The sequence below is a fragment of the Chrysemys picta genome, chromosome 19, assembly GCF_011386835.1.
Source record: "Chrysemys picta bellii isolate R12L10 chromosome 19, ASM1138683v2, whole genome shotgun sequence".
Lineage (NCBI taxonomy): Eukaryota > Metazoa > Chordata > Testudines > Emydidae > Chrysemys > Chrysemys picta.
In genome coordinates, this window is record NC_088809.1 from 13,088,441 (window position 1) to 13,100,779 (window position 12,339).

Consider the following 12,339-nt stretch of genomic DNA (forward strand, 5'->3'; position numbering starts at 1 on the left):
TCAGGCAGAGCTGGTATTTTGTGATATAGTGGTGCCATCATTTTCTGCAGAATTTAAGCTTTCACTTAAAAAGTTCTAGCCCTGTACTTGGGGGGAGGAGGGAAGGGGGACACACCACGGCACACACCTGAATCTAGCACCTGTGCAGCACTATCTTTCTGAGATTGTGCTTAGCAAAAATAGCTCTGGGATGGTCCGCTATCCCAATTCATCTCTGTGATGGTCACTTTGAAGCTTCATGATGATCATCAAGGCTGACATTTCACAATTTTGGGCAATTGTTGATGATTGTAGCTGCAACATCCAGCTACTGTAGAGTTATGGATAGGAATGGAGTAGAGAACCATCACTGTCATCCCTGACCCACTAAAGTTAGTCTTCTCAAAGGATAGAAATAGCTTTTTCATAAAGAGCAAAATCATGATTAAAAACTTCCCCAAAACAGTCGCTCTCTATCAGCCCTGCCTTTACTTTGCTTCACCTATGAATGACTTTGAACGTTACATTTAGTATGATGCAATAAGGAGAAAATGGAAAGAGACATCTTCATTTAAATAAGAGGGTCTCTTTCCTTTCATCCAATGCAAATTGATTCATGAGCTGGCACAGGGTAGTGGCCCCTGAGTGAAAGTAACTGATGGCAGGTACAACCAGGCATTGTGCATATGACTTAATATGATGGAGCAAAGGAAATGAGTATTGGGGAAAATATCAATTAAAATGATGCATGCATTCTTTGCTGAGTAGAGAACTTGAATTCTCTTCCCTTCTCCCTCCCCCCCGCCATTTTTGTGTGTGGTGTTGCCTGATTTGCAGGAATTTTCAGCTTTGTTTGTTTGTTTTTAAAAAAGTGATGTATATGAAATAAGTTTTGGTTTCTCTTTATTGTTTTGTCAATCACCAATTAACACTTAGTTTGATTCACTTACTATAGTAGAGGTAAAAAATTTGAAAATCGCTTAAGTCCCATTTCCAAAAGGGATGCAGGCATTTGGGTATTTATGTCTCATTGAAAGTCAATATGATTTAGGACATGTCTACACTATAGCTGCTATGGCTGAAGTATCATTTGGAATCATTCAAACAAGCAAAAGTGCATTCTTGTTTGATAACCTTTTTCTATGGGGAGCTTGTAAGTCAAGAACATCCAGGCTGTCTGAATTCAAGTTTTATATATATATGAGTTTCTTAAGGATCCAGGGCTCTTCTGCAGAAAGCCTTGCTATCACCAGGTCTAAAATTACATCCAGTCTTCCTCTAAACCAATCTTGACTTTCTTCACCTGCACTCTGCTAATACTAAGGAAAAAGGTTCTCAAGATGCTATTTGTTCCAGCAAGTGCACATTTTGAAAGCACTATCTTTAGTGCACACTGAAACTTGACACCTTTTTCGATGGCTTTTACAGGCAGACACTGACGTGTTAAAAGGCAGCAAGATTATTTATTATTAACCCTCACATTTTTGTGTCATCCTTGCTGTTTGTATGCCCAGCAGAAATATAGTCAGAAAGGGTCTTGCTTTACAAGTATGTATTGTTCTTGTTTCATGCCTGAACTAGGGGGAGGATTTAATTTTCCTGTCAGGGTAGATACTTGTGTGATAATTTTTTAACTTTTAGCTGCTCTAGCACAAATGACTTTGCCTTAAGATTTAACCGCTGGATGCTGAGTCAGACAACTCTGACAAAAATGCTAGAGCTGAAGAATTGCTACCTCACTGGTTGTCTGTTGGATGTCCTATTCTCCTTTAGAAAAATAATATGATGCTATTCGACAGCAATCACGTAAAACACTGTCTTAGGTACTTATCTGGCCACCATTGCCATGGTATCTGAACAGCTCACAATCTCTAATGTATTTACCCTCACAACACTTCTGTGAGGTCGGGAATTACTATTATCCCCATTTCACAGATAGGAACTGAAGCACAGAGAGATTCAGTGACTTGCCAAGGTTTCATAGGAAGTCTGTGGCAGAGCAGGGAATTGAAGCCATGGTGCCCAAATGCCAGGATAGCACTGTAACCAATAGGCAATCCAGCAGTACTACGGTCAGATGCAATCTTTTGGGCCACTGCTGTGGTGCTTTTAGAAATGGAATCCTGCAATATATATAAAGCACTAAACAGGAGGTGACAGCCGGAGCACTTTGTAGGAACGGGAGCTGAGTCAGTTTTGTGGCAAGTGGAGCTGTGGTTAAAGTAGGTTTTTTTTTTCTTTTGTGCTCCACCAGATCAACCTGTAGATTAGCATGAGACCCAACAGCTTCCCCTTGCGCTGGCCAGACAAGCTTTCATCTGGCTTGTCTGGCTCCTTCAAGCTGCGTTATGTGATTGCTACAGCAGGGTCTGAGACGCACACACTGTTTGATCTAGCCCTGTTCTGAAGTAGTAGATCCCAATGAACTGGAAGGAACAGCAGTCTGCTTAGAAGAAGGTGGTCTATTATGTAAAACGTTTCTGTGAATGTCTAGCTGGAAAGACACAAGTAGCAAATTGGCAGTTTGTAGGAGATGGGGCGGGGGGGAGATACGTATTAATCACTGGGGTTGTGATGGATCTTTGATGCCCAAAGGGGAAAGATTTATTTTAGTACTCTTTGTTAAGCCTTTAATTATGAAGAAGGTTGGAGACCCAACAGGGACCTGTAGATGCAGACGTAGAGGAGGGTTATATTTAGTCCTGTGGTTTTAAAAATATTTCATTTAGAAGTTGTTGACATCAGGCTGGGAATAATGTGAAGTGACAGCAAGTGCAGCAGTTACTGGGTTTCAGGGCTCCTGAGTCCTATTTGTGACTCTGGTTCGAACTACACTAACTTGCAGCATGGCCATGGGTAAGTGGCTTGGGATCCCTTGTTCAGAGGTGCTGAGCACCCACTGACTTCAGTGAGAATCGGGAGTGTTCAGCACTTTTGAAAATCAGACCCTCAGTTTTTATCCCAGAGTCTCCGAGCTATAAAATGGGCACGTTTTTCTATCATAGAGGATTGATGGGAGAGTCAGCGTAAGCAGTTGTTTTCACTTTGATCACGATATTCTCAGTCCTAAGTGTTCAAAAATCATAAGATTGGCCTAATAAAAATTATGAGACTTAAAAATGTTAATGGGAAGGTTGTGTTCTTTAATCACCAGTCTGACTTTTGAATCTTTAGGATGCGCTTTTGTTTTTTAAGCTTTTCTCTGCTACCAGGAGGATTAGAAACTTATTTAAAAAAAAAAATTCTCATGTATTCACAAGAGTCCAGGAGCTGGGAATTTAAGAAATGTTGCAAGACCTATGATAAAATCACAAATCAGCAACATTGCTTTCATCATAAATTCTCTTTTTTTGACAGGGAATATTTTTAGAGATAACCCTGGCGCAGACAGACACGTAAGTAATATCATACAGTTGTAGAGACAAAAGCTTTCGAATCAGCTCATCAGCCATATTTAAAAAAATTGAAGTAGCAAGAATTGTAGTGCTTGGCTACACACACTTAATTCAGGGCAAACTGAGGTGTAAATCTCCACTGCACTAGCCTGCCACGGATTAAGTTCTGACGCACTTAAAGTTCCCTCGTGCACTTTGATCTATTCCTGTTTCAAAGCAGGATAGATCGAAGTGCACTAGGGAAATTTTGATGTGTGTCAGCAGGGTCCACACGGACACTTCGTGCGAGGCAGGCTAGTGCAGGGTAGATTTATGCCTCAGCTTGCTGCAAACTGTAGAGGAGCCCTTAAATTTGCAATTTTGGGGATTAGGAGTAAGAACAAGATGATTTAAAAAAAAAACTTCTAAAAATTGTGAAGTATCAATTATATTTAGACCCTTGTTCCAACTTGCTACTCTGGTTAGATACAAAATGGAGAGGAGTATATTTGAGACTGGTACATCTCATTACAGGGGCAGTTGTTAATTACAGTTTCAGGATGATTATCTGACAGATGGATTACCTACCTTTCCTGTGTCACATTTATACCTTAACTATGGAATAATCTTAATTGTTTCTTCTCTCTTGGGCCTGGTTCAATAAAAACTCCATCTGCCCTGTGTGCTATGCAAGCCCAGTGTTTTAGAGGGGAGGGGGGATTCTGTAGCCTGGATGCCAGACGGAGTATTCTAGAATCTGGCCCTAAGCCTTTTCCATTTTGCTGTCTGTAATGATATGCTGCAATATGATGCAAGTGCCACTGCAGTACAGTGCTGCTGCAATATGATATTACTCTTGCTGGAGTGGGGTGGAAAGTCAAGAGCTGAAATTCCTGTCACTGCAGCTGCTATGTTCTGAGTGATTATAGACCACCTTCTTGTCCTGAAAACCGCAAGCTGAACACCGTGCCTTCAGTCACAGCCCTCAGCGTGGTATGTTTCGTAAACCTCACCAACCCATGAGGCAGCATGAGCCAGTGTGTAGGACACTAGACTGGGAGTTAGGAGACTTGGGTTCTAGTCTTGGCTCTGCCACTGACTGGCTTTGATACCTTGGGCAAGTCACTTCACCCCTATGTCTTGTTCCTTTAGGTGGTATATTCTTTGAAGTTTAGACTGTCGCTTACTATGTATATTGACAGCATCTAGTACCTTGGAGCTCCAATCTCTATTGGGGTCTCTAGGCACTGCTGTAATACAAATATATAATGATATTTCCCTCCCTGCTTTACTCTGGTGAGATAGTTGGTTGTTACTAGCTTATATCAGCAGTACATTACAGCACCTTCCAAGCTAGCTCAGCTACACTAGTTGGATGCACCAAGGGGGCAGAGCAAAGGTGCATCTATTCCCCGGCCCAGCCACTCGGGGGAGCATGCCTGCTGATTCCCAAGGGCTGTGTGGCCTGTGCAGGCATGTAATGTGAATTCTCATTTCCCCCTGACTCTGAGCAGCTGTGTAGGCCAGGTCACAAGCTGGCTTTACATGCCTTTAAATATCAGTGCTCCACAAATCATTTCACCCTTTGTGGAGATAGATGTCAGGAGGCTGAAGTCTTGTGTCCTAACCTGTGCTTCTCTTTTTTCCCACATCATTGCTGCTGAACACTCTTCTTGCCAGAGGCACCCCATCAGGCTCATCAGAGCCTTCACATCTGTTGCCGCTGGTGTTTGGTGCATTTGAAGCCAACCCTCATACAGGTTTAGTCTCAGCTGCGTGTTCTTTAAGCACATGAGCTGAAAACTTTTACCCTCCAATCCAAGGGCAGTCAGGACATACCCATTTCACAGCTCATGAATATGAATGGCTGCAATACTGACTACTTAAATGTGTGTCCGCTATCTGTAGAAGACAAATTCTACATGGGTGGCTGTTCAGAATATTATTAATTTGGGGTCAAATCCTGACTCAAGAAATCCCAGTGAGAGTACTGGGAATATGGACAATAGGCTGAACCCCTTTGCTTCTATGCCTTTTCTTGAGAACATAGTTAGACCGACTGATGCCATGGAAGAAAAGAATTCACACTGTGTTTATATACAATGTATATGTAGGTATCACTTATACAGCAGCTTTGCAAACTCCGATACAGGTTATAAATAGATATCACTTCTCTTGCTTCTGCAATGTGGCCATCTCAAGGGTGGAATGTGGCAGCTGTTTAACTGCACAGTAGCATCGCAGAATTGCTTATGACAGGAAGCAAAGAGTACTGCCTTATCCAGTTGAAATGGAACTAGGCAGAAGGTAACTACTTACCTATTCGGCTTCCTTCCTGCTGGATAGCCAGCCACCAATGCCTCCTGCAGCACCTAGGAGATCCTTGATTTCTTTCCCATCAAACCACTTGCCTAGGTGAAACTCGCTTTAGGGACTTCTTGCATGAGTGTGATTGAACTAGATTGGGCTCTTGCACTGGGAAATCTGATGTATGAACCTATTGTATTTGGCTTGCCTCCATATCTAGCTCCAGGAAGGGTTGATATGACTGGTTATAGACTAGCATTAAAGGTTGCTCGCTAGTTATAAAAATTTTTGCTACGGGCCCCAGCCTGCAAAGACTTATGCATATGCTTGACTTAATTGACATCGATGGGTCAACTCACATGAATCCAGTTAAAACAGGTGCATTTTTTTCAGGATGAGGCCCATGATGATATTGTTCGTGTGAGAGAAAACATCTAGTTGATGGGAAAGGAAGGAAATTTTAGAGGCTTAATTAGTTACCATTTCCCCCACAATACTAGTATTCTTGGTTGATTTCTCTGTCTCCCTTGTCTAATGGATTTGCCATACATGTTTTTTATCGCCAGGAATTTTTATGCATGCTGATAATAGTGTAATCCTCACCTCTGGGTCAGCCATCTGGGAGTTTAAACTGCCATCGCCGGGCTAAATTTCATCCTCTTTGCCAGGGGCTCAGATTGGATCAGCTGTTTAAATCATTTTAGCACTAAATACATGTTATTTAGAAAACAGAGAGAAAGCGTCAGACGAGAATAATTAGCCACTAAATGCTCCATTCCCATTCAGTGGATTGCCCCAGGAAATGAGAAGATGCTTGTTAAAATTATTGGCACTTACGCAGTCCCCAAGTGGTTGTCCTATTGTCAGCAACGTGTAATTTCTCCTTCTGAATCAGGTTGCTCATGGGAAACTAGGTGAAACTAAGGTATTGTCTACACAGCACCTTTGCTTCAGTTTCAGTCATCCGTGACCAGCCAGGTGTAATTGCCTGTGTGCGGAACCCTTTATGTAGACAGGCAAAGCTACTGTTTACAGTGCTTGAAACTAGGCCACGCTATGCTGGTGCAAATCTGACTGTCAGCATTTTACCCCGTCTGCACGAAGCGTTTGCTGTGATGCCGCTACACTTGTGGCTGAAATCTGTGCATAGCTCCAGAGTAGAGAAGGACTGAACTTTTGCAGGAGGCAATTTTTCTATATTTCTCTAGCTAATTACTTTGAGAATATGGAACTTGGCTTTGAAATATTTTTCAGGGAAGCAGTCCTGTTCCACTCTATAGTTTTGAGTACAGCCTGACAATAAAGTTCATTACCCTTAGGTTCCCCTACACAGTATATTGATATGGGAGGAAATTATGCATTTAGGTGTCACATTTATCAGGTCGGTCTACATTATCCCTACCGCTGCACTGACTCACTTCCACTTCCCAGTCAGTGTTGGCAGCTTCATTTGTTACTCCACGTTATCTTGTGTCTCACCCAAAATCTACTGGCTTCAAAGGTGATGGAAAACCTTCAACAGAGGATAATGACAAAAAAAGTCTCTACTGCACTTAGCTTGAAAGAATGTGCATTGTTCCTTTACAGTGTAGATTCAGAACATGGCCTCAGTCACTTCCTGGGGCAGTTTTCAAACTGTATCATGCACAAATTCTTGCCTTTACTGGTTTCAACACTGGACATAAAGCCTTTCCTCTACTTTCCAATAAGTGTGGCTTGTTATATTGATTCAGTTGTGGTTGGGACCTCTAGATGCTAGTATAATATAAAAAATAACAGCCAGAGCATAGATTTGCAAGCGGAATTTGGCCATCTCAGCCATGTGGAGTAGGGTAAGCATTCAGAACACGGAGGCCTGGTCCACACTAACCCCCACTTCGAACTAAGGTACGCAAATTCAGCTACGTTAATAACGTAGCTGAATTCGAAGTACCTTAGTTCGAACTTACCGTGGGTCCAGACGCAGCAGGCAGGCTCCCCCGTCGATGCCGCGTACTCCTCTCTCCGAGCTGGAGTACCGGGATCGATCCGGGATCGATTTATCGCATCTAGACCAGACGCGATAAATTGATCCCAGAAGATCGATTGCTTACCGCCGGACCCGGAGGTAAGTGTAGACCTACCCTGAGTGTGCTTAACTTTCAGTTCACTAACTTTTTGCCATTCTATGAACAGTCTGGCTTCTGAAAAGCACCATGGTTTTATCTCGTATTTGTACAGCGCCTAGCATAATGGAGTCGTGGTCCATGTCTGGGGCTCCTAGGCACGACTGCAATACAAATAAATAATTTAGCAAAACCCTGATGTTCTTATGCCGTTGTACACAGCTGATTTAATCGTTATAAATTACAGTTGATGACTTATGGAAACTGAAAAAAAAAAATGCTCTAGACGGCCCTCCATTGTGTAACCCATTGGGACCTCTTTGGCTAAATGTAGCTTTCAAACATCTTTCATCTGTCTGAGCAATCCAGTTACAAGTTTAAATATTTGGGTTCATGCTGTTGATCTGTGACAACTGTGGAGATTTTGGGTCCCTCTGCCAATTAGTAGATTAAAATGATGGATAAACATCATCTACGCCTGGTATAACCTGGTAAGCAGTGTAGCTATGTGGGTTCCAGGATATTAGAGAGACAAGGTCGGTGAAGTAATGTCTTTTATTGGACCAACATCTGTTAGTGAAAGAGAAAAGCTTGGACCCAAAGAAGAGCTCCGTGTAGCTCGAAAGCTTGTCTCTTTCACCAACAGACGTTGGTTCAATAAAAGTTATTACCTCACCCGCTGCGGCTCTCTGGTATCACCTTGATCCTTTCTTGATACACTGGCACTTTATAACTTAATGTATCAGAACGGAATTTGTTTTTGTGCTAGGTGGTGGTGAATAGTCATGTTTATTGTCTGAGGACCAACCAAGAATGGGAGCCCTTGTGATAAGCACTATACAAATATAGAGTAGTGGATGGTCCCCTGTCCTGAAGCATTTACAATCTAAATAGCCAAGACAGGCACAGGGTGGGGAAGGGGTAGAACACAAGCAGAGTGAGCAATGTGATGGCAGCAAATGGCATGTTAGCTTCAGGATTTATTGGGGGGTTGGTTTATTTAGCAGGGGATCAGCTGAATAGAAAGAAAAGTGAAAGCAGAAGAGACATTGAAGAGAAGCAGGTGAGGAAGATAGGGAAGAGGGGAGAAGGGATAGGTGTGGAGTGAAGCTGAGGTGAAGAGGAGGGGAGAGGGTTGGAGCAAATGGACAATCACCACAGACCAGAGATTGTCCAGTCAGAACTGTAGAAAATTCTCTGGAATCAGAAGGTCCCTGCTTTGGCTGTATCTGTGCCAACCCATTGGAATCTCTAGCTGGCTTCTCTTTGCAGTTTTCGCTCCCGAACCACATGGTGGGGGGATGGAGCGAAAGAGGCTCCATCTGGGCTCTAGCTTCCCTCGGAGAACTTCATTTCCTCTCCACAAGGACAGCAGTAAATATCTGTCAGGTATATGTTATGTGGTCTCTTAACCATGATTAGGCCCTGAGAAGTGGGAATAAATATTTAGTGTGTAATGATTTCCTTAATATGGTAGAGCCAAGGTGGGTGAGGTAATATCTTTTATTGGGCTAATTTCCATTGGTGAGAGAGACAAGCTTTTGTGCTTACATGGGTTTTTGAGACCTGAATGCCTCATACAGAAACTTTGCTAAACATCCTAGTTAGATACGATGAGCGGGCCACATAGCACGGTTGACGGACAATAGGTGGACTGCAATCATTACTAAGTGGTACCCACGAGAACAGAAAAGACCACCTGGTCGGCCTCCAAGAAGATGGGAAGATGACATTGTTAAACGTTTCGGATGAACATGGAGAAGAAAGGCAAGAATGCGAGAAGAATGGCGGATGTGTTATGATCGGCGCAGTCTTAATGACAGCTGAAGACCGATCGATCCAGGTGATCCTAGTCTACTTGTACATTATTAAGTTTTCTACCTTTATGGCCCTTGATGTTCATTGCTAGCATGAAAACAGGATGTTTGTCCTGGAGAGCTGATTTGCTCCTGCTGTTCATTTCCCACCTGAAGTCAGGAGAATGCTCCTGTTCCCATGAGGGCTGCAATGGGCTTCAATTTGCTAGAGATGAGCCTGATCAGAAAAATCCAGCAAGGCTAAACTGCTATTTCTCACCTTACAGAGATTATTTTTTTATCTTTCCTATATTCTTTATCTTTGTCTTGTTTTTTTTATAGGTGGATGAGGAAATCTATAATCCTGAGGGTAGATGATTTGGTTAGCTATATAACATGAACGTGTCTTAAAATTGCATCAGCAGTATTTCTTATCTTCAGCTTTTAATTTGTTCCGTAGCTGTGTTTGGGCCTGATTTTATGAGATTCCTCTTTGGGAGGAGCTGAGCGTTCCCAACTCCCTTTCAAGTCTTTGAGAGTTGAGGGCACTAGGCCTGTTGCAGAGGTTTCTCAGCAGTTTGTCGGATCAGAACCTGTGGTACTTTATTAAATATTGCCTAAGACAATTACATGCTCTGATCTAGTAAGGAGCTTTGCCCAGGCAAAGGAATGAACGAACGAACACACACACACAGATGCAAAGGAATGTACACTCTCACTCCCTCCCTGAAGGACAGGGGCCTTAATTCTTTTAAAAAATAAAAACAAAAAACAACCCCCCCTCCCCTTCCAAAACAACACACTCCAATCAACTCTCCATCCGGCCTGTGTCTGTGTCATTTAGCATGTGGCCAGCAAAGAACCTCACTACTCTGCAATGTTCTCCATTTGAGGGCGGGAAGATACATGACATCTAGAAAAACCTTCTGCATTCTAGTAAATGGGATTAAAAGGCCTTCAGGATAACTAATTCAAAAGGCTGGGTCCCTTACATGAGTCATCTCTAATCTTCTACACGATTCTAGAATGACAGAGTGTAGATCTCTTTTCTGTTAGCAGTTTTAGGGTTTCAGAATTATTTTAAAAATAAGAAATAGATGCCACCAGCCATATCTGTAAAATACGGAAAAAAACTGCAGGGACCTTATTTGATTGAAACACTTAGGTTTAGTATGGGTGCAGATGATCTAGAGAATTCCATGTTTATTTCATTCCTCAAATCATGTTTATGATTAACATGATTCAAATCAAGAAATGGCAATATTTACAAATTGACTGATTGCTTTCAAATAAACCACACCATAATATACATTTCATAATTCTTGCCATTGACAGATGCATTCTCAAGTTTCATTTGATCATTGGACGGGCAAAGATGCCTTTATGAACATGGTTTGCTTATTTTTATTTTAAATTGCTGCTTGAAAGTCGTAGAGTTGCTAAAGAGAAACTTTGCAGTGCAGTTCTCATTATATGCAAATGTCAGGTGGACCTGGTGGTCCTCCTTTTATTTTCTGTATTTTATTTCCTGTATTTCCTATTTCCCTTGTACCAGAAAGAGGGCTCTGGAGAAATGATGTGGATTTTAGCCCATCTCTATACACAGAGGGTATGTAGAAAACTCAATTTCCAGAATGTAAAAGTCAATTGTATTGTGATTACATATGGCATAATTTGGGTTTGCTCAGTTCATTGTTACTCTGTCTTCTTACTGAGCAACGAAATGGTCATGTTCTATGAAACAGAACTCTGAGAAGGTTAATGCTTTGTATTGGCAGTTGCAAGCAAAAAAAAAAGGGTTAAAAATATTTTAAAAGTTGCAAAATGTAGTGGTTTACCTATTTCCTGTGCTTCTTGGGGGGCATTCATGTAAATCAGATCCTCCCCTCCTTTTTTTATATGAAATACATTCCCCTATATAAAGAGGTTTAGCCTTTACTTGTAATTTCTCTTTGCCATTTTGGGCCAAATGACTGGCCTCAAATCCTGCTTTCCCATTCTCATAAACAGGGCCATTTTTCTGCAGTGCAGAATGAGAGAGAGAGAGATCCCAGGATAGCCAGTAGCCCAGTTGTTAGGGCACTTGGAAAGTTGGAGACCTGGGTTCGTAATTCCTGCTAGGACCTGATTCAGAATGGAAGTAGGTGCTGTCTGCTTTAATACTATATATCTGGCTCGTCTCTGCTCATGGTGCCAGGTGCCCAAACTGCCCATCTTCCCTTTTCCCTACTGCAGCCTGCACAATTGGGGCACACTGGCACAGGCAGATGACCTAGTCCAGATGATGGCAAAAGGGCCGGGAGGCTGCAGGTTGCGTTGCTGAAGGGTCTGAAATTTCTCATACTGTCTCCCCTACGTGGTACCTACCATACAGAGGAGACAGTGCTCTGAGAATCCTCTGTATTGGACAGAATGGACAAAGGGCATGTAGATCCTTGGCCCAATTTTTAATTTAATGGTTCACATTCCACTTTCCTGCTGTAAACTATTGTGTATAGAGGCTAAATCCGAATTCTCAGCTGGGTCACTGTCAAATCTTATCTACAAATGAGAGGGTTTTCAAAAGCACACTTGTTGTTTGAGTGTGTTGGGCTGATTTACATAATAATAGACAGAGCTGTCATTTCCAACGCTGCATACTGACAATACATTTCCTTGCACTGGGGCTGGTGTATTTCGCATGCACGTCACTTACAAAGTGGCTAATAAATAAAAATCGTCTTCGGAATTATCATGTAGGAGTGACACCACTTTGCATATTTCAACCCAGGGCCAGGG

The 12,339-nt window shown here is 42.2% G+C and overlaps 1 protein-coding gene across 1 annotated transcript in view; it reads left to right on the plus strand.

The window, feature by feature from the left end:
* CALN1 (calneuron 1) overlaps positions 1-12,339 on the plus strand; it is a 279,008-nt gene that overhangs the window by 198 nt on the left and 266,471 nt on the right. The window lies entirely within an intron of this gene.